This window comes from Ailuropoda melanoleuca, chromosome 17 (genome assembly GCF_002007445.2).
Source record: "Ailuropoda melanoleuca isolate Jingjing chromosome 17, ASM200744v2, whole genome shotgun sequence".
NCBI classification, from domain to species: Eukaryota; Metazoa; Chordata; class Mammalia; order Carnivora; family Ursidae; genus Ailuropoda; species Ailuropoda melanoleuca.
Window position 1 is genome coordinate 33,518,532 of NC_048234.1, and position 23,235 is coordinate 33,541,766.

The following is a 23,235-nucleotide window of genomic DNA, read 5'->3' on the forward strand; positions in this document are numbered from 1 at the left end:
AAAAAAAAAAAGAGTGCGTGCGAGAGGGATGCCTGGGTGGCTCAGTTGGTTGAGTGTCTGCCTTCAGCTCAGGTCATGATCTCAGGGTCCTGGGATCAAGTCCCACATTGGGCTTCCTGCTCAGGGGGGAGTTTGCTTCTCCCTCTCCCTCTACCTGCTGCTCCCTCTGCTTGTGCTCTCTCTCTTTCTGTCAAATAAATAAATAAAATCTTAAAAAAAGAAACAAAGAATGTGTGTGAGGACATATGTGTTGGATACCTCAACTTTTTCATTGTTCTACCCATGTGGGGGAATGACTGAAAATTGCTGTGAGTATTAATTTGGGGGATTAACAATAAATTTTAATGAGTAGTCAATGTCACAAATACAGAACGCACGAGTAGCGAGGATGAACTGTATGTTAGTGGGTTAAATAGTATGCTCCATTTCTCCTGAGTTCTTGTCAATTTTCCTCATTCTTTTTTCTTTCTGCTCTCAGATTGTATCATCTTTATTAATCTACCTTCATGTTTACTATTTGCTCTTCTCTCCACTCCCATGTGCTCTTGAGTCCCTCTAGCATATTTTTAAATTTGGTTATTAGACTTTTGAACTCCAAAATTTCCTTTTGGTTCATTTTGTAATTAGTGTTTTTCATTAATGTCATCCAGTAGATGAGAAATTAGCATCATACCTTCCTCTAGTTATTTTTTAAAGATTTATTTAATCATTTGAGGGGGAGAGAGAGAGCATGAGGGAGGGAAGGGGCAGAAGGAGAGGGAGAAAGAGAATCTCAAGCATACTCCCAGCTGAGCGTGGAGCCCAATGCAGGGCTCCATCTCATGACCTTGAGACCATGACCCGAGTGGAAATCAGGAGTGGGACGCTTAACCAACAGAACCACGAGGCACCCCCCTTCCTCTAATTCTTTAAGCGTGGCTTCCTTTACTTCTTCGAACATATTTGTAATAGCTGCTTTAAAGTCTGCCTGCTAAGTGCAACATTTCGGCTCTCTTAAAGGCAGTTTCTGTTGCTTGCTCCTTTAAATCCTCAATATGGGTTATGCCTTTTGGTTTATTTGCTTGTCTCATAATTTGTAATTTTTGGTTCAAAACTGGATATTTTGTTAATATATTATAGGAACTCTGGTACTATCACCCCACCCTCAGGGCTGTCATTGTTGTTTGCTAGTCTACTTACTTATTTTTTTAGGTACATGCCTGAACTAGTTCAATGAAAACTCTTTTTCCCAAAGAGTGCAACCTCTGCTGTTGCTCCCCAGAAAGCTCAGCCTTGGGCACGTACACAGTGACGCTGACTTCTCCTGCCCCACTGGGTTGACAACGGTTTCACTTTGACTGCATCTTTCCACCAATTCTGTCTTAAGCTACTGACTCTGTCTGCCCGTATTGGTACCAGACCCAACAGTTAGTGAACACTGATTCCTGACTGATTGTTCTATGATTTTTGGCAACACCCTTATAAGTAAACGACTCTGAAGTCTGACCCACTTCTGTCTGAACAGAAACAGACCAACTCCTGTTTGTAGGAATAGTCTACAAACTTAAGACCAAATCGTAAGGCTTCCTTCAATCCCAGGAGAGCTCTTCTTAGCCACTTCTCTCCTCAGTTATTTCTCTTAAATGTCTAGCTGTTCTGTCTTCTCTCTTAGAGCTGGTACAGAGCTACAGGCTCCCTACTATTTGCTCGCTGCCAGAATCTCCACTGTTTTCTGCAGTGCCTGGAACTTGAACTTCTCCACACTCTGTTCCATATGAAGTGTGTCCTTTTGGGGAGAACCATGGATGTTTTATTCTTATAGCCTTCCTCATCCTCCTGGGAAGAACATGGATGCTAGCGCTCCAGATTTGGGGTGAGGACAGAAACCTATTTCACTTACAGAAGAACTAATGTTCTATGAATGAAATTCTAGGAGGAGAAAACCTCTGGTCTTCTTGGTTTCTTCTCCTGTCATGGAACCTTTGCTATACACGTGAAGTGGGGCAAGGATGATTAGGACCCGGTATTCCCAGCCATGCCTCATAAAGAACTTTCCTATGACAAGGGAATGGCGGGTTGGGGGAAGAGGACCTCAATTTCTGTGCCATTTTTGGCTGGAATAAGGCTTCTGCAACATGGAGCTGGGAGAGGCAGGGATAAGAAATACTGGTAGCCTGCCCCTCCTGGGGAGATACCATAATCCTAGATGTGGAGCTGTGGTGAAATAGAACCCCATCCTCTTAGCTTCTCATGCTTAGAGTAGAGCTTCCATCACTCTGATCTGGGGAGTTCAAATCTACTGACTTTGTGTTCTCACCAAGATTTAGATTTTCTTGCATAAATGTTCCTCCATTTGCTGCATGACCTTAGGACAACTTCCAGATAATTTAAATTGCTTTTTATCTTTTCACATAATTTTTGTTTATTGGTGGGCAAATCTACAGAACTCCTCGGATCACTATTCTGGAAGTGCTTCTGACCTGGTATTATTTGTAGAGTTGTTATCACTACTTATAACATCCTTATATTTAAATACTTTCTCCATCTCTTTCAAAAAACTTTTACTATAACAGAGCATATCACATCATTTGTAATCTATTGTGATCACTTCACGTTGGGAGACCATCTCTTCTAAGAGTTCCAGTTGGGAATTAAGGCATGTCTTTTCTGCTTTCTTATTTCCATCCTTAATTGAGGTTTTGACCACAGTGTTGGCAGGTACTAAATGTGGGCATAGAGAATAGAGGCCCAAGCCAGTCTCTTAATTTCTAGCACTATTTTTCAGTCTTCTTCAAGTTCATTGCTATAATCTAGGAAATGTTCCTACCTCTCTCTTTGCTTCATGTTGGGAAAAGAGTTCTCACATCATCAACCTGTATCTTTCCTACTCTGTTTTGATTTTGTTCTGTTTTTAAATAAAAGCTGTGTTATATCCACAAGCCCTGGGCCTAAAACCCACAATGACTTGCTCTCTCAAAAATCACAAGTGTTAGAAATCACAGGTGTTTTTGTTTTCAATATGTTGCCTTTTCAGTAAGTTTTCATTAACCAAAACAAAGAATGTGGTTGTTCATTCCTGCCTCTGCTTAAGGGCAGGGCATATGGACAGCTGTCACTATGGCCCAACCATTGGCAGTAAGGAAAGCAATGAGCACAAAGAAACTTGCACAAAGACATGTCAAGTAACATCTCAAAATATTATCTTATTACTCTAGAATTATTCAGCAAATCATATGATCTTTTTACAGAGGGAGGATGATCGTGGGATGGTAGGGTGGAGAGCGGGTGGCTGCTGGTAAAAGCTTACTCCTTTTTTCTGTAAAAAAAACCAAATGTAATTTAGAAGAGAACAAAGAATAAAGGAATGAGCTACTTTACTTTCATATGTTTTCTTTTAAAGTCGTGATTTGTACAACTTGTTTTTCCTTAGCTCTTTTCAGAGTTTCCATTCCTGGATGAAGAGTCCAGAGTTCTGTCAACGTCTCTGACGTGTCATGGTTCATCTTCCGTGCGTTTATAGAATGCTGTGGTTTTGCACTGCTGCCTGGGTTTCGGTGAGCATTGTTATTCCCTGCCTTTTGGAGTCAGCTCTACTTGATTGCTTCATGCCTCGTTTTTGAGTTTGTCTGAACCTCAGCACCACCAGAGCAAGAAGGGCAACTTTTCACCGTAAAAGAAGCTAAGAACTCATTATGAACTGTTTTTATTATTAGAAAACAAAAGAGAATATTTCCTAAAAAGGTAAAATGAGGAAGTGCCCACATTGTTGATCGTTCCTTTCCCACATCAGAGCACCCATGAGTTCAAAAACCAGGAGGAAAGCTTGAGGATCATTAAACCTAGTGTGGGAGGATAATATTTTCTTATCTTCATGATAAATTTCTGATTCTAATTAGTTTTTCCTGAATTTCCAACTTTTTTTTTTTTAACTTAGCCATTTTTTTCCCTCTGCTCAGTGAGTCAAGGAAGGGACAATAGAAACTGGGGTCAAATGGGTTGTCTCTTCCTAATGATTTTCAAAAACCTGGATCCTTTTTTGAAATAGAAGTGGCTTCAGGCATAAACAAGGTATTTTGAATAATACTTAAGTAAGAGCAAAACATTCTTGCTGCCTGCTAAGAAAAAGGAGAGGTAGAAAAGAATTCAACAGTGGTGGATCCCATAGAAAGAATCCTGTGCCCCCTCTATGGGTTAATTACTAGAACGGGGTGGGGGAGGGGGACAGAAAATCTCCAAGTAGGTTTACGTCTCAATGCCCAGGTAGGTCCTACAGAGAGAGCATGTTACAAGAATAAAAATGCTCTGTTTTGTCAAGGCCTTCTGCTTCTCCATTGAATTTCCTGTACCTTATGCTGTAGAAGCAACAGAATATTCTCCAATGTGCCCAAAGGTGCAAGTAAGGAAGGTAAGTAACAAGAAAGAGATTTCCCAGTTGTGAACAGACCGTGCATGTGAAATTGAGTTATATGACCTTGGAAACCTGTGTGGACCAATGGCTGAGCCCCAAATAGGACAGTGGATGTCTCTGTAGGTTGTCAGAATGGGGGAAAGGTGCAAAGGTTCAGATGCTTGTGATTTTGCATGTTGGCTTCATTGTCCAATAAGACTGCTCAAACTTGAACTGTCACACTCAATTTCCAGTCAGGAGGAAAAGGTCTTCTTTTTCTGTTCAGTTCTACATAGAGCATTTCCTTACATCTCACTGACCAAAGCAGCAAATAGCCATACCTAGCTGGAAAAAAGGCTAGGCAATAGAGTGTTTAGCTGGGTGGCACTGTGTATGGTTGTTAAAAATTGGGTTTCTTATTAAGGAGTTGTCTTTCTGCACACCTCTCTCCTCTCTGACACTCTTTTTTTGGAACTCTAGCCATCTTTCTCCAGACTCTCAACACCAACTTTTCAACTCAAGGAATTCCCTGGGTTCTGCCTGGGTTTCCCCTCCATGCATTACAACCTGGATTCTTCCTCAAGTCAGTAGGCTGTGGAAATTTTAGGGCTCACTTTTTTGTTTCTCGTCTTAAAGGATCACTTCCCTTCATTGCCTGATTTCCATTATCTCAAAAACCTTTGTTTCATATGTTTTATTTCCTTTTATTTTTTGTGGGTTTCAGGTAGGAAAGGTTAATCAGGTCACTGTTATTTTTCTCTTGGCTGGGAGTGAGAGTTCCCTACCCTATTTGCTGCCCCCCCCATTTATTATTGTATTCCATATCTTTGATCTACACCGTGCTTTGCAAATTATTTTGGTATTCTTTGCAATTTGCTAGGATGTAAAGTGAAGTTGGCATGTACACATTATTTCCTGCAAGAGATAAAAGTGCTTTTGAATAGTCTCATCTCTAATTATGTCTTCCTGCCTGCACAATTTAAGCCTGGAGTAGATGGGGCTTAGTTCAAGAAGAGAATGTCTCTGGAGTGAAAGGGTATGAACCTAGGAAAGCAGTAAGCAGTATCCCTAGCCCGACTGTGTTGTAGGAAGGTCAAAGTGCTTGATGAACAGATTAGATTGGAGAACGCACTGGATGATTCACAATTTTTTGTAAAATATTTAGCAATTAATGTATTATTATTACAAAGGGATTGGCAGTCAGATTGCTCAAGTCAGGTCTTAGTTCTGGCATAAATATTTTCAAGGTAGGTAAACTCACATCTCCAAACATGTTTCTTTTTCTTGCATATGGGAGGAAATAAACCACTTGATTTTTTCCATACTAAATTTCTATGTTTTTGTGAAAGGTTTGTGAAAGTAGGTAACCACATTAAAGTTTCTACACACGTCAGAAGGCTACTTTATGCTGAGCTTTCCCCTCTCCTAATTCATGCAATTCTTGCTTACACTCAATTTTCCATATAAACTTTAGTTGTAACCTCCAGGGTTTGCGTGATCTGGAAAATTAAAAGAACTACATTTGAGTGAGTATTGGGTTTGTTGCACTTTCTCCCTTCCCTACAACTCAAATTTTTTTGTTAATAACAACAACAGAAAAAGTGTCACATAATAGAATCAGTGCCCACAATTGAAATGCAAAAGATTTCAGGATATAAATGAGTTGAATATAAAGACTGGATATTTTTCATTGATAAGCTATTCTTTATATATTGGGGGGGGGCGATGTGCCTGAGTTTCAATCTTAAGGGTGCACAACAGTTTTGTAGATATGAATTCTATTACTGCTATATTGTTTCTAATACATTTTACAGAAGCAAAATGTCTTCGTAGCACTAGACAACATCTACTTGCAAGTGAAGAGGGAACAAAAGCTCATAAAACTGCAATAAAATATTTATTTGTCTTCAGCAATAGGATTAATTTTATCACTGTAGATTTATGACCCCAGAAATTCGTTGCTGGATATTTAATATATCAAAATAGCAGAACAAAGAGCTTGTATTAAGAAATGTGTTGTGAAACTTGTGATTTACCAGACAGAACAGATTTCTTTTTTTTTTCAATAAGACTTAATAAAACAGCAGCAAAATTGAATTAGTTTGGCATAAAGTTTAATTGCCTGACAAAAAAATTTGATACTGCTGTTGCATTACTGTTTCCTTTTATTTTTGTGTACCACATATATTGGACTTGTGGATCATCCCTCCACCCCTCACTAGACCCTCAGACTGCAGGAGCTAATGATGGCAATAGGAGTGCAGTGTTAGTGTCTGGGAATCTTCCTTTTGATTGCTTCTTCCCATCATAAAGGAGGAAAAGTTCACTGTAATGACCTTTCCAAAAGGGAAAACAGGGCTTTATAGCTTGCTGCCTCCCCTAACGCAATTCCTTTGTTGAATGCCTATCTCTTCAGGAATTCCAGAGCTCTTCAGTGCTGTAGTACCTTGGAAGAGTGTGCCTTAATGACATTCAGTTTATGCATCTAGGAGCTTTTTTTTTTTTTTTTATGATGGAAATAGCCTGATAGCAGAAAGTCATAAAAGAACATAGTAAATCTACAACCTTCAAATTTTCTCTATTTTGAATTGTGCCTATAGCATTAGAATTACTCTCTTTCTGCTCACATTTTTTAAAAAATATTTTGAGCTCCTATAAGAATTAGGCACACACTTAAGAAAAAACACAGTCTCTTGAGATTGTAATTTGGGAGCTAGACATCGTCATGTTCAGAAAGGTTAGAAGAATATGGTCTGGCCGAGGCAGAACAACTTCGGTCCCCATAATTCAGCTAGTACAGAATTTGAGAATAGAGCCACTAAATCGATGATGTGGCCATAGAGTTTACAACCAGAAACCATCTCAGTTCTTATCCATAAAGCTTATAACAGCTAACCTTTTCAGGAATTGCTTTGTGAATTTCTATTCAGATGGGTTCTCCCTAGAGGGTAGCTGAGCCTGGGTCATTGTCATAGGAAGTAATTAAGTAAAACTATATACCACAGAGGGGGAAAAGCCAACAATTTCCTTTAAGTTTGATTTGAATGAGAAGAAAAAAAACTAGATTTATTTTCTCTTTTTTATCCTAGTGTTTCCTGGGGTCTTGATAATTCATGTTTTTAAAGTATGTCATAAAGAAAACAATTTGCTTTCCTTCACACATCTGATTTCCTCTTTTGTCCCATTGCACACTCTTGGTAGCAGGAACATATGCAAATTGATTGAGTGTAGCTGATGGAAGCCAACAGTTTTAAGATGTTCCGTGCTCTTCTTTCTATCCCCATCCCTGTTTATTATTTTTTTCTCTAGAGAAGATGTTAAAGATAACACAAAGTATAAGCTTGACTCAGTAACAACTAGCCATTGGGCTCCCATATGTAAACCTTGCTTCGAGTGATTCATCAAAAAACAATGATGAGATTTTTGTCTGGGAAATTCCAGTCAGAAGTTAAAAAAAAAAAAAAAAGACAAAGTCCATAACACCTGCATGAGTTTATGGTCAAAAAAGAGATTATTGGGGCACCTGGGTGGCTCAGTCAGTTAAGTGTCTGCCTTCGGCTCAGGTCATGATCCTGGAGTCCCACGTCGGTCTCCTTGCTCAATTGGGAGTCTACTTCTCCCTCTGCCCCTCACCCCACTCATGCTCTCTCTCTCTCTCTCTTGCTCTCTCCTTTCTCAAATAAATAAATAAAATCTTTAAAAAAAAAGGAGAGAGAGATTATCAACTAACTTCAAGGTAACATGTTCACATGTTTGCAAGTACCTATATCTCTCCTCAGATCTTGACCAAGACATTTAATAACAGGAAAATAAGTTTAATAATAGTGAAAAACTCACATCAGCATCTCTTACTGAAAGGAATGATTATAAAACTGCACTATATAAAAGAAAAAGATTATACACTGCTAAAAATATTCATAAAAGTTAAAAGCAAAAGATGGAGCAAAGATATAAAGCACTCATTGAAATAAAAAGAAAGTAGGGGGGCAACATTAGTGCCAAACAAGGTAGAATTCAATGCCACACATATTAACTGCACCCCCAATACTGTATTACAGGTGAATGGCACAATAATCAGAGAAAATATAAAAACCTGTGCCCCTTGCATAAAAATAACCAATATCAAAATATATAAAATATTCACAATATTCAGTTGGTAGAAATCCAAAAGCAGTTGAAAGGAATAAAATACTAATGGAAGACGAATACAGTTGTATCATCCCGGAGATATCAATAACACATAAAAATAAATAAATAAATAAACCAGTATCTTACAGAGATTAGCCTTTCTTTCCCAGCACTCATAAAACACTTGCAAAGATGTGGTTATGTATTAAGCTAAATGGAAACCAAAACCTTGCCTAGTGCTGCCTTTGTAGCGGATACATTCTCTGACTGTAATGTTAGAAGAAAATAAAAGCACAGGAAAATGAACAATACTCGATAACTTGACTGTCTTCTGAGATTTACAGGATTATGTGATGACTCAATTTCTACGAGTATTTCTTTGCATATTCTTTCAGAGAATTTCTTAATATAAAACCATTCTCTGTGGCCATCTCACCGACATCATTTGGTACTTTTATAGGTAGTTAATAACATCTACACTTTAACTCTTTTTGGCCACAGTGTATCCAAATAGCTCTAGCTCTGGCCATAAGTTAAATCCCCAAGCCTGTCTCATGTTCATTGAATAGCATGTACCATTGCCAGTACTAAAATGCCACTAAATTGTGTTTATTTATTTTTAGGCATGTCCCTATTTTCAAAACGTTTTTTATTTTCTAAAATTTAAAAGTTAAACTGACAACTTTTCTAAAAAATTCTTAGACCAAGAGAAGATATACATGTAAGTTATATAATATATAGGAAACGTCAGCAGTAAGAACTTGACATATCAAAATTTATGAGAAATTTCCAAAATTACACTCAGAGGAAAATAAATGTCTCTATACATTTTAAAAGTTAAAGAAAAAAAGTAAAAATTTAAATTTTTTAAATTTCACTTAAGAAGTTACAAAAAGAATATCAAAAATAAAGCAGGGGTTTGCAAACTCTAGTCTGAGGGCCAATTTCAGCCCAACATCTGTTATAGTGTTACAGGAACATAGCCATGCTCATTCATTTATGAATTGTCTATGGCTCCCTTTGTGTTTCAAGGGCAGAGCTGAATAGTTGTGACAGAGGCCATTTGGCCTGCAAAACCATACAGCCCTTTACTATATGGTCTTTACAGAAAAAGTTTGCTGGCCCTTAATCTAAAGTATTCAGAAAAAATGATTGTTAAATATAGAACTGTAAACTAATAATTTGGGTATCAGAAAAGACTATAACTGGAAGATATGTCAGTTTTGTTTTAGTACATAGAAAACTGCAATGTTGTAAATCTTATTTTGTTAGCATTGTCTCAAACTAAAATACTGGGTAAAAGGTATAATAAAAGAATACTGATTTTTTTTTGTCTACGAGTGGAAAATTCTAAGAAAATATTGGTAAATCTAACTCAACAGTATATTTAACTCTTAATAACTTTCAGCCAAGTTAAGATTTATTCCAGGAATGTATAAATTATTTACTATAAGTAAATATGTTAATATGCCTAATCACATCATATGGGTCAAAGTGAGAAACCATATATTAATCTCAACAGCTACAGAAAAACAGTTGGTCTTTTTGATGATACAAAAATATTACTCTACAAATAAGAAGGTACATTCTTATGTGACCCAAAACCCAGTATTATTTTCACAGCTGAAAACATCAGAGGTAATCTCATAAATGTTGTAAGTAATATAAAAATGCCTTTTGTTTTCATGACTATTTAAAGAAAAAAGTTTATAAAAGCTCTAGCTAGTAGAATAGGACATGAAAAATTCAAAAAAGGAAAATATGAAATTATTATTTTCAGATTATATGAATATATTTCTTGAAAACAAACTAAATCAGAAAATTAACATTAATATATTAATATGATCTGATCTTTGGGGGATCCTGGGTGGCTCAGTCGTTAAGCATCTGCCTTCTGCTCAGGGCGTGATCCCAGCATTCTGGGATCGAGCCCCACATCAGGCTTCTCCGCTAGGAGCCTACGTCTTCCTCTCTCACTCCCCCTGCTTGTGTTCCCTCTCTCGCTGGCTGTCTCTCTCTCTCTGTCAAATAAACAAATAAAAATCCTAAAAATAATAATGATAATATGATCTGATCTTTGGACCCCAATCAATTTTCTTCAGTTGGCAAAAGGCTCCCCTTCAGTATTACAGGTTGCATTTACTTATCATGTCTCTTTATTTACCTTCAGTCTGGAATAGTAACTCATTCTTTCTTTGTATATCATATCTTGACACCTCTGAAAATTATAGACCACCTGTTTTACAGAATATCTCTTAATTTGGGAGTGTTTGGTGTTTCCTCATATTACACTCAAGTTATGTGTCTCTTGCTGGTCCAGATTCCCTAGGTGTTCTCCTTACTGTTAGGTTATTGCTGTTGCCAGCTTCTTTCTGTTTGTGGAAAGGGCTGCAGAGAACTTTAGGTGTGTATTCACACACATTACTACATATCTATCTATCTATCTATCTATCTATCTATCTATCTATCATCTATTCTGTCTGCAAACAATGAGCAGATACTGACACCTCCAAGCAGTCCACCACTGCAGAATTCATACTAGTTTCTCCCATTCTATATTGGTAGCTGTCTTCTCCAGTAATGAAATAACTAACTCCCATCGCCCTTAATTTGCTGATGTAATTAGTGTCCCTGAATCTAACAAATCTCCCATCTCTGCTGCCTCCCCCCTCCCCCGCCCACCCACAGATCCCTCTTCAGGCCACCAGGGCTCTAACACTCTATACCTGTCCATCACCCTCCTTCTCTCACCGGCATTCTGATGCCCCACACAGGGATATTCTACTCTGCAAAATCCTTCTTTACCAGCCAGGGTTTCAACACCCCATGGGAGGCAGCCTACCCTCCTCCTTCTTATCTCAGTGGCACTGTGCCTGATTCTAGCAGGGTGTCCTTTCTCAGAAAGCCTCCTTACCCAGCTTAGACTCTGCCACCCTGATCTGGAAAGCCCTTTTACACATTCGTCCTTCTCATTCTTCTTGGGTTTAGAGATCCTGCTTGGGCCACCGGAGCCTCCACCTCACACCCTGTCCCCCCATCATAGCAGATGCCTGCCTTTCTTGAGCCCATCAGTACCATTAAAGTTGTATTGTTCAAAAAGGGCAGGGAAAGGAAGAGGAAGATGTCCTCATGTTTCCTGAGAAAGGAGAGAATCAAATAAATGGAAAAAAAGAACAGTCCATTTCTCACACTTTTCAATTATTTTAAGAGTCTAATTTCACAGAGGAGTTATAACCTAAAATACAAAAAAAGAAAAGTGAATATTTTCCCTACATTAGGGCTTTAAGGTGTGTAAAGCCAAAGAGCATACTGGCAAAGTCATGGCAAATTAAGAAAGAAAGAAAGAGTATATTGTAAATAATGTTACAACAAATACTGCATAAAATTATTATTATTGTAATTATCCAAAGCACTCTTACCAAACAATAAAAAATACCTCAATGGTAAAACATGCATGCCTTATGAATGGAAATTCACACATTAAAAAGTACAAGCTACCAGTAATGATGAAAGAAATGTTCAACCTCTCTAACAAAAAAATTTAAAAATTAATAGTAGTAATAGACCATTTTTCTTTTCAAAATGACATATTGAAATGAGAAATAATTAGAATGGTTGGCAAATATAGATCGCCGAATGCACTGTTTGACAACATGTAAATTAAAAAAAACATTTTTGAAGGAAAAATCTGTATCAAATATATTAAAAATATACATAACCTTTGAACTAGTAGCTATACTTCTAGGAATTAACCTTAGCAAATAATCAGATGTGGACAGGGGCTTATGATGGTGTTTATTTCAATATTATTTAACATGGGGGTAAAAATAATATATGACATGACATGTAAATTTAATATAGGAATTTTTTTTAAAAAACAGCTTTTGGTCTACCATAAGGAATTGGTTAAATGAACTATGTTACATAAACAGATGTAATATTAAGTAATAAAATAATTCTTGAAAATCTTAACATTATTACATGAAGAAAGGACAAGATGATCAATAAAATACATGATTCTTTTTCTTCTAAAGACTTTATTTTTAAGTAATCTCTACACCCAACGTGGGGTCCGACCTTACGATTCTGATATCAAGAGTCACATGCTCTACTGACTGAGCCAACCAGGTGCCCCTAGAATAGGAGATTCTGTGTGCATATGTGCATTTGTGTGCATTTTGTGTTTGTGTGTATGCAGCTGGACCTACACGTTGATGTGGATCTATTTAGAAGGAAATACACCAACATGTTAACTATAATTTGCTTATGGTTTATTTCTATTCCTTTCTTTGCCAGATTTTCTACCATGAACACAGATCACTACTGTATTACTTTCTTATTGCTGTTTACATTGCCCAAACTTGGTGACTTAAAATAACACCAATTTATTCTCTTACAGTGGAGGTCAAAAGTCCAGAATTGGTTTCATTGGCTAAAACCGAGGTATCAGTAGGGTGCTAGTATCACCTGTATTCCTCGGCTTGTTGCCATCTGTATTCTTCCATCTCTAAAGAACACCACTCAGTCTCTGCTTCCATCCCCACATCACCTTCTCTGACTCTCTGACCCTTCTCTAAGGATGACGTGAGGATGATTACCTCATTCTGGAATATCTAGTCCTGGAGATAATCCAGGTTTATCTTCCTATCTGAAAATCCTTAGTCCAATCAGATCTGCAAAGTTTCTTTTGTTAAATAAAGTGGCATTCCCAGGTTCTGGGATTAGGACAGAATACGGATATATCTTCAGTTTACCTCAACTATTACTATTATTAAATTATTTATTACCGTAGAGATATATACTTCACTCTAGTAATCCTTGAGGAGGAAATGACTTTTTAAATGTTATGGAACATAATATATATTACTGGAAGATTCAGGTGAAGAAGAGGGAAAGATATATTCTGAGGAGCTCAGTATATATTTTGGAATTCAATAGGGGTGATTTATAAGAACTAAGGACATAAATAGGCATTCATGATTGAGGAGAGAGATTTAGGAACTCCAACCAGTAAGTTCTGAAATAACCACTGCTCCCAGGAAGAAAACCATGGGGACTGTAACTAGTATCTCACGTAGGCTGACCACACTAATACTTACAGAACCTCTGATGATACTTGTTGTTCAGTAACATATGTCTACTTACAGGAAAATGATCCCTGAAAACAAGTATTGAAAACTTGCCATATGGCCCGTAACTGGACCAAACATATAAAGGCATTCCCCACTCAAAAATATCAGAATGCAGTTTGCTAGCAAAAATCTATATATAGCAGTGTCCACAGCAATGTTATCCACAAGAAACCGGAAACAATCTCACTGCACAGCATTAGAGGAATTCACAAAAATTTACACATTATCATATTTAATGGGCTGTTATAGAGCCCTAAAATCATAAATGTTATTATGTTATCCATCGTTATTCTCTGCATCAGAGAACGCTGTTACAGTATTAAGGAAGCATACTAGCTAGGTGCCAAGCTACATATATTATGATCTCATACATGTTAAAAAATAAAAAGAAGCTAGAGGGAGTAAAAGCAATATTAAAATATGTACAGTGGATCCTTAGGATGGTGGAGTTATATGACTATTACTTTTTGGAATTTCCAATTCTGCCATTGTATATACTATATTTTTATAATCAGAAAGGGAAAAAACACAATAAAAAGTATTGAATCAGCTTCCCGTAAATATTGATTCAGTTATTGGGCTAAGGGAAGTTTTACTACGTAGGAAGCTTTCATTTTTCCACTGTGCATCAGTCTTCAGGAGAAAAAAAAATGTGCCACCCTTTCTGTGTAGGGGCCCTGGGCAGGAGGGTGCACCATTAAATCCACTAAGAGAAAATGATGATCATTATGTGCTAGGTGACCCCCAAAGGGTGGAGATCTAGCAATTCTGGATATATTCTACTTTACAAACATTAAAAGAAATCCATCCGCATCTCCCCAGTGGGAAATACAGCCCTGAAAAAAAAAGGGTTAGGTCTAAACAGAGAGATATGTACAAGAGATTCTATCAAACAACAGAAAACAAAAGGACTATGTTACAAGTTCTTTAGTCCGAAAAGATACAATGTAACACAGTATGTTCCCTACGTCTGTACTGATATTTACAGGGGGCCTCTGCTTGTGGTGAACAGACAGGACATGCAAAACAGACTCCCTCTTTTCCTTTTTTTGAGCTTTCATTAAACGTTGGTAGGGTAGTAATTCATTGTGCATTTACCTGCTTTTAGTCCTCTTTGGACTGAGCAGGACAACCATGCTTAGTGCTTGAGAAATCACAATAAAAATTTTGAAACCTCAAGCTATCTGCTTATTCACAATTAAATAAATCAGGCTTTTAATCCTTTAATCTACTCTAGAAACTGAATAATTAAGCTAGAACAGGGATTGTTCCATCTGATTCAAAACATTTTGAGGTCAGAGTCTCAGAAGAGAGATTTTTCACATGTTTATTTGCTCTAATTTGCATAATTGGTATGTTAAAATGAACAAATTAGAAACAAGCAACCAGAGGTTGCTGGATTAGCAGGAGTCTTAAAAGCTTTGCAGCTTCTTCATATAATTATTGAGGAGGCATGTTTAATTAGTATAACACACATTAGTAACAATTAAACAGAGTCAAGGTCAGGAAATTAACCCTTTTACAATTTAAAGTTGGCATTTTAATTTTATAGTGCTCTCAGCACAGCAGAAATGTTCATTTATTTCAATGTAGTATTCTGATACTGTTGTAACATTAAAATCACTCTTTTTGATATTACTGTAATACACTAGTTTACAGGTAGGAAGATGAGATTTTAGTTTCTAGAGATATCTATATAAGACTCTCATAAATGTGAAAGTTCAGTACTCAAAGGAATGAGGATGCATGTACAATTTCAAGTGACTGCTTTGCTAGCTGGACGCTTTCTGAGCTGAGTGAAAAACAGAATGGAAAGACTTACATAGTTGCTCCATTTCCTAATCCCACATCTTGTACCTCAATTGAAAGGGGTTAAGAGCCCATTAAATTCTCTTCTTGGTCCATAAGCTTCTTTTCAGTACCTTTCCCAGGTTGCAAAGAAAATTTCCTGAAGGTTAGCCATTAAAGATTACTGTACTCCTGAAAATCCTTGACTTATGTCTTGAAACATGGGGTCATTTTAATTATCTATGGATGAAAGACAGTGGTTTGACTTCAACTGACTTTAGGTGTCTCTTATGATGTATAACATCGTAAGGTTTGGAAATACTGACTCACTTATTACAATGTGAGAAATGCTGCGTCTTCTCAGCTTTTAGTTTTTATTTCTACCCTGTGTAGTTGATGGCTAAGGATGCATCAATTCTAATCTCTATGGATAAAGAAATGAGAATAAAAAACAACCACAAATTTGGGGCGCCTGGGTGGCACAGCGGTTAAGCGTCTGCCTTCGGCTCAGGGCGTGATCCCGGCGTTATGGGTTCGAGCCCCACATCAGGCTCCTCTGCTATGAGCCTGCTTCTTCCTCTCCCACTCCCCCTGCTTGTGTTCCCTCTCTCGCTAGCTGTCTCTATCTCTGTCAAATAAATAAATAAAATATCTTTAAAAAAAAAAAAAAAAAAAAAGAAAAGCAGGCTTATGGATATTATCCTTATAGTTTCCATAGTGAAGGGACCCTTCCTTTAATGAAAGATGTAAAAATTGCTCTCAATAATTATTATAAGAGCCAGAGGATAAAGAAAGTGTTGGAGGACGAAAGTACTTTGTGATCATTTTTTTGTATGCAATCTTTCATATTGAATGGTGATATCTGATACATGATCTCAAATTTTTTATAGGATTTTATTTATTTATTTGAAAGAGAGACAGCATGCGTACTCATGCACCCACAAGCAGGGGAGGGGCAGAGGGAGAAAGAGAAGCAGTCTCCACTCTGAGCAGGGAGCCTGATGCGGGGCTTGATCCCAGGACCCTGGGATCATGACCCAAGCTGAAGGAAGACATTTGACCGACTGAGCCACCCAGGTGTCCCAATCTCAAACTTTTTTTAAAGATAATTTTCAAATACAAGAGAGATTGCCACCCTAATGATGACACGTCTATTAATTGCATATGTAATATATTTAATATGGATGAAATTTATATTTATTACAGAGTTGTCCCATGTTACTTGTGATTAATATTTGGTCTTTTCTGTAGAAAATGAAAATAAGAAATCAATGCAAGTTGAATTGTGTAGAAGCATACAAACCAGAGAAGGGTTTCTCATGTCTGAGGCTATATTCTGCCATCGGGATGAATTTACCAAAGCCCAGGGTCTTTCCTTCAAATCTGGAACTTGGAAGCATGAAATTTTTAGGATGTGACTACAATTTCCATTCTCAGGGAAAGACTCACATTGAACTAGCAAACACGAATAATACATGAAAGCAGAATGTCAAGTTATGAATGTAATGATAAATTAAAAATACGGAAATTACAACATTCCATATCTCTTTAAACTATGCTTCCCCTCCCTTTACTCTGGGTTAATCTGGGGGTCAAAAGTAATCAGGATTCGTGAGCTTTTCTGTAAGTATATTGTACCTTAACAAGATTTACAAAAACAAAGTAAGAAGATGGCATGAAATCAGGAAAGAGCAAATCTGATGTTTAATGACAACATGCTAATACAAACTGTAGCCTAGTCATTTATTCACTCAATGAATATTTTTTTTGCATATGGGTATTAGGTGCCAGGCTCTGTGGTAGTCTCCGGAGTAGCCTATAGAAAGCCAAATGGATATCATCTTTCAGGAACATGGAGTAGAAGGAAAATCAACAACAAAAATAGGACTTTTCAAAGAAGGTAAAACACACTGGGTGGCAAGATGGAAAATAATGTCCATCTGGGGACCTGCTTATGAGTTCAGTGAAATTTTCAATGAGGAGATAGCATCCAGTCGGGGCAAGAAAGATATGAAGCAGCAAGCCATGTGAAAAGGAAGTGATATTGTTTCACTCATTTATGGAACTTAAGAAGTAGGAAGATCGGTAGGAGAAGAAAGGGATAAAGAAAGGGGGGGTAATCAGAAGGAGGAATGAACCATGGGNTATGGAACTTAAGAAGTAGGAAGATCGGTAGGAGAAGAAAGGGATAAAGAAAGGGGGGGGTAATCAGAAGGAGGAATGAACCATGGGAGACTATGGACTCTGGGAAACAAACTGAGGGCTTCAGAGGGGAGAGGGGTGGGGGAATGGGATAGGCTGGTGATGGGTAGTAAGGAGGGCACATATTGCATGGAACACTGGGTGTTATACGCAAGTAATGAATCATGGAACTTTACATCAAAAACTAGGGATGCACTGTATGGTGACTAACATAATATAATAAAAAATTATTGTTAGAAAAAAAAAGAAAAGGAAGTGATAATCATTCTAGGCCAGGAAATAAACCTAGAAGAGGTTTTGTGGCTAGAGGATGTCTTGTGTGAGCAAGAGTGGTCTGTGATTCAAAGTAAATGTCACTTCCCTTTTATGAAGCTGTGACTCCTCCACCCTACCTCCCAGTCACAGAAACGAACCTATCTCAACAGTCCCCCCTTAGTTCCATGACAGTCCTCCTTAACATGTGCCCAGGAACAACTCTACTGACTTCCTTTCACCCAGCTGCCATGGTGCCACAGCCAGAGGCAGTAGGAAAACTGGTGAGATCTCTCCCCTGGGGTTGGCGACCTCTCTCCAGTGACCATGGTTATAAGCTCAGATCATGGCCACTAGGGAGGAGAGCCTCTGCCCTGCTTGTCTCCCGGACTGGGGTATAGGCTTTTTTATAGCTCCACCTCAGTGAGGCTGAGACCGGATTAGTCCATTAGAATGTGGCTTTACTGAAGCTTAGGGATAATGGAAGAGATTTCAAACTATCACATAACTTCAGATCACCCTGGGGCCTCTTGTAAGACCAATTATTGGCCTGGATCCCAGCCTATCAATGTTTGTCAAGGGAGAGTTTTCCACTCAATACCAGATCTGCTGTAGAACTTTCAAAGTCTTGAGGTTCAAGCCAAATTCCTCCCTAGCTCCAGAGGGAACAAAGGTGCCACCAGTCATACCCTCAGGCCTTATTCCACAAGTCTTCATTCTCTATTCTAGGATTAATCTCGTGTCAGGATGATTAATAGCAGAAACATCTATTCAACAGAGATGTGGTCTAGCTCGATTGTCCTTATTAAGACAGATAATCACAGAATAATCTTACACTTTTAATAGAGTTCCCAAAACCTGTAGTTTTCAGGATTGTCAATTCTCATCTTTTATGCAATGGTAGCCAAAATGACGTGGCCAGCGATGGGAGAAAATTTGAATCCACTGAATAATTTAAATCTCACCTGGCCAGCACTTTGATGTGTGCTGCCAACTTTTACCTCTGGGTACACTACTCTTTCTACATTTTTATAGGTGACTAACTCTTGATATTTTAGTGCCATCTTCTTTCTTCATATATATTACTAAAGTAACTTCATGGATCAGATTACAGTCAAAATGTATAGCCCAGAGAGTCATTCTTCCACATTTAGGTAACTATGTCTTTCTCTACTCCATTTTTTAAATTTATTTATTTATGTATTTTAAAGATTTTATTTATTTATTTTTGTGAGAGAGAGAGAATGAGCAGGGGGAGAGGCAGAGGGAGAAGCAGACTTCCCGCTGAGCAGGGAGAACGATGTGGGGCTTGATGTGGGGCTTGATCCCAGGACCCTGAGAGCATGACCTGAGCAGAAGGCAGATGCTTAACTGACTGAGCCACCCAGGTTCCTTCTCTGCTCCATTAAAAAAAAAATAATGTGTTGATTCCATAGTTTAACTCTTAATGTCCTCCCCTTTTCAAGGCCTCGGGAGACACCTCCTTGTCGCTGCCATGTACGAACATCATCTTTCCCTCATAGAAGGGAAAAAGCCAATATCCTACAGAGAGTTTCTTGACTGAGCGGTAATATAAATCCCCTTACATTTACGGGAAAGAGGCCCAAGAATCAAGAGAATTAGGCAATCGGCACCACCCCACTTCACATTGTTTTTTAATTTCTAAAAAAAGAACATTGGACTAAATGGTTTTAATTAACCATACATCGTGCTCTACGAGTCTGAAAACCTACAAGACAATATTTTTAGTCTCCAAGTATCCATTTGCAATGATTTGGAAAGAGTTTGAATGGCAGGACAATTACAGTGTTTATCGAGTTTTTACATTAGTAGCCTCAGTTTTTGTGGTTCAGTGTTACAGAAAGGATCAAATTATACTTCTTTTTCTCATTGCATATGATGTCGTGTTTGGAAAATCCATGAAATCTCTGAAACCTGGAGGCCAGGAATCTACATAGTAAATAATAAGACAATGCTTGGCTTCTGGAACTTTTTGGTAGAAGCTCCTAAGGGCAAAGGACAATAGCCACAGGAATTGTTAGGCGTAATTTGTACCTTTAATTTCAGAAATCCTAGATGCATACGTTTGGAAGGGACCTTAGAAATTTGGATGGATGGCCAGAGAAGACCTTTTGTTCCTGCACAGTGAGGGTGACTCTCTAATGATTTATGGTTTTCCAGGAAGTTTCCTGAGGAGACTTTATTTATTTCATTTGGCAAAACAGTTGCTGGTCTTTCCTCTAAACTAGAGGTCAAGATGTAACTCTTGCAAAATTTCTCCAATTATTTCAATTTGTTCCAAACCTCTTTGACCTTGCAAACCTCTCTTACTTGAAATAGCTCAAAATAATTGTAGTTCAAACTTGGAGTTGTAGCTTCCTGAAAGCTTGACCCATGTACTGTATCTTGCTGGGCTTTCAAAAGCTCCTGGAAACTCCAAAGTATTGAACAACCGCATGTCATGTGGTTCCAGGTATTTAAAACTGTTCTATTACTTATCAGCTGTGTGAGCTTGGGCAAGTGGTAAAACTTCTCTAAAGTCTTAGCTTCCTCATCTGTAAAGTCGGGAAGCTAGCACCAATGTGTGTAATATTATGATAAGAGTTTGGTGAGCGATGTGTGCATTTAATAAGAGAAACAGCAGCTTGTTCTCGGTCCTTTAGAATGGTCTTAAAAGTGGGTCATCAATCAAACTGACACCTCTGTGGGATGATAAGGTCCTTGGGTAACAAAAAAATAAATTCCCAGCTGATTAATTCTTATTTTTTCCATAATTCTGCTTTGGGATATAAGAGGAAAGAGATTCAGAAGGAAGCAAGGATAAGCCACAAGAACATTGTCCTGCAGAAGCCGTCTGCCTTTGGCCGGAGGTGCTGTGTGTTAGAGGGCGTGGCTTGAGGGTCCCACCATGCTGCGGTAACTTGGATGGCGCGGCATTATCTCCAGCTAGCTTTATTATCCTATTTTAAATCTGTAGCTCTGCTTTCCTTTACTCTTATTCTTGTTCTCTCTTTTTAATGGTCAACCTCTTTCTTTCATTTTTGAGTTTGGTTTTTTTTTTCTTCTCTAGAGCTTACTAACTAAAGTATCGGTTTACACATCTGAATGAATTTGTTCAAATTCCTGCCCAGAAGTTATTCAATCTTTCTGTAGATCGATGTATTCATTTGACACATAGAGTATTGAAATATCTAAAAACACATGTGCAATACTGGCATAGTATAATAAAAATAGATACATATATGATAAAAATTAAAATGTAATAAAAATATCTTTATCCACAGATATTGCAATGCTCAAAATATGAATGTTCCACAATCATTCAGGGAACTCAAAGCAATCTTGTGATATTTTCTCTGTGCTCCCCGGTTTTCTTCTTTAAACTCCTTCTTTTTCTTCTTTACCTCCTTTACCTCTCCATCTTTCTACCTCTCTTTGTATCTTTTATTGTACCTTCTTCTTTCTCCACCCCCCCCATCATCTGCTTTGAAGATCTCCTCTATGAAGACTTTCTGGATTCTACAGGCAAGATTTAATCTGAATGCCCCCCTCTTTATTCTCCCATACTATTCTATGAATATCTTTATCTTGGCACTTATTTTAATGAAAATTTCTACTTATACATGTCTTTGAAACACATACTGCAAACTATTTGAGGGCAATGATCATGGCCGTTGTTGGCACATCTTATATGTGTGTCATGTTAATTTTTCAGTGTCCTCTGCCTTCCCCTCCACCCTCCTCACTTTCTTCCCCTACCTTGTCTCATTTTTCTACTTTCCCTTTGGCTTTTCTATCCTTGCTTTCTCTTCCCCATTGCATCTGTCATTCTTGTTTTATTCTCTTTCTGACTCCACTATTATGGCCAAGAAAAACTATCTTTAGTACTCCTGTGGTTTCCACTTTCCTTGCCCTCTTCACTGCTATCCACAAGTTCTTAGAAAATATTCCTGGTTGTCTTCTTCGCTTCCTAGCATACCCATTTACTTCATGATCATTTCAAAACACTTGAAAGGTAATTGGGAATTTTTTTTAAAAAAAGATAATTTTAGTTAGTTTTCTTTTGCTGCAGGCATAAGACTTTTCTTCCTCAGTTTGATCAAGCTTAAATCGAGAAGTACTCTAACTCACTGATCCTCTTACCCCCATATGCAGGCAAAAACTTAGTCCTTTTTAATACTTGAATTTGTCAAAATGTACGAGAAATAATTTTGCCCAAAGCACCATAGAATAGAGGTGCCACAGGTAAAGATTTAGTCCAACTTTATACTGGACTCCAAGTTGGGTTGGGTGCTAAGTAGCCATTAACTCACTTAAATATGCCATGAGAGGAAGCCCTTGGAGCAAACTGACATGTAAATCTACAGAAACAGCCTCGTCATTTCCCGGGGAGCTGACAAGCTGCATTCAATTAAGTTATTTAAAGTTAAGTTATTTAAATAACACGAATGATGGCTTTCTCTTTTTATAGAAATTGGGAGTTTCTAAAGGAATGTTTCCCCTTGAAATAACTCCTGACTACTTACTACATCTCTTAGTCACTGCAATAGGAAAGGGTGAGTAAGCACCGCACTTTCTCAGTATCAGTGCAACTATTTTCCTGGTATTCTACAAAATCTCAGCATTCTTAATCTAAGATATAGATCTGCCAATATCTTATTTCCTTGTCTTTCGTCAATATAAACTATCCAATCTATGAAGGTCTCAGTTTCCCCACCAGTGATATGAGGTGAATAAACTGGCTAATATCTGGGACCTTTCCAACTTTAATATTCCCTGGATATGAGAGCTAAGCCAAACACAATGACTTGTTTAATAATTAAACTGGTCCTGTCAGAGATCAAACATTCATATCCATATATATTGCAGCACATTGACTTTTTACAGTACCCAAACTAACACAATACCTTTGCACATAATTAAAGTCACTATGGTATGGTTTTAGGACTTTCTCTTTTCTTTTTTTTTTTTTTTTGTTTTTTTTTAAGATTTTATTTATTTATTTGACAGAGATAGAGACAGGCCAGCGAGAGAGGGAGCACAAGCAGGGGGAGTGGGAGAGGAAGAAGCAGGCTCATAGCGAAGGAGCCTGATGTGGGGCTCAATCCCAGAACGCCGGGATGATGCCCTGAGCCAAAGGCAGACGCTTAACCGCTGTGCCACCCAGGCACCCCAGGACTTTCTCTTTTCTTAAACAGGGAATGTAGACCAAGGGGTTTCTTTCCCTGCCTGTTTAGTAATACAGGCCTTTCCTATTCTCTTGAATCTTAAAAGATGGGCAGGGTTTCGGCAAGCAAAGCGTAGGTGGGGCCTTTCATGTGTCAGGGACTAGGCGAGCAAAGGCAGAGTGAAGAATGGATTTGGGGA

The 23,235-nt window shown here is 38.0% G+C and overlaps 1 long non-coding RNA gene across 1 annotated transcript in view; it reads left to right on the forward strand.

The window, feature by feature from the left end:
* Positions 1–23,235, forward strand: part of LOC117796966 — a 102,258-nt gene that overhangs the window by 29,516 nt on the left and 49,507 nt on the right. The window contains exons 2-3 of the long non-coding RNA XR_004621765.1: positions 3,410–3,533; positions 4,295–4,384. This is a non-coding gene — a long non-coding RNA (uncharacterized LOC117796966). The remainder of the gene's footprint in view (positions 1–3,409; positions 3,534–4,294; positions 4,385–23,235) is intronic.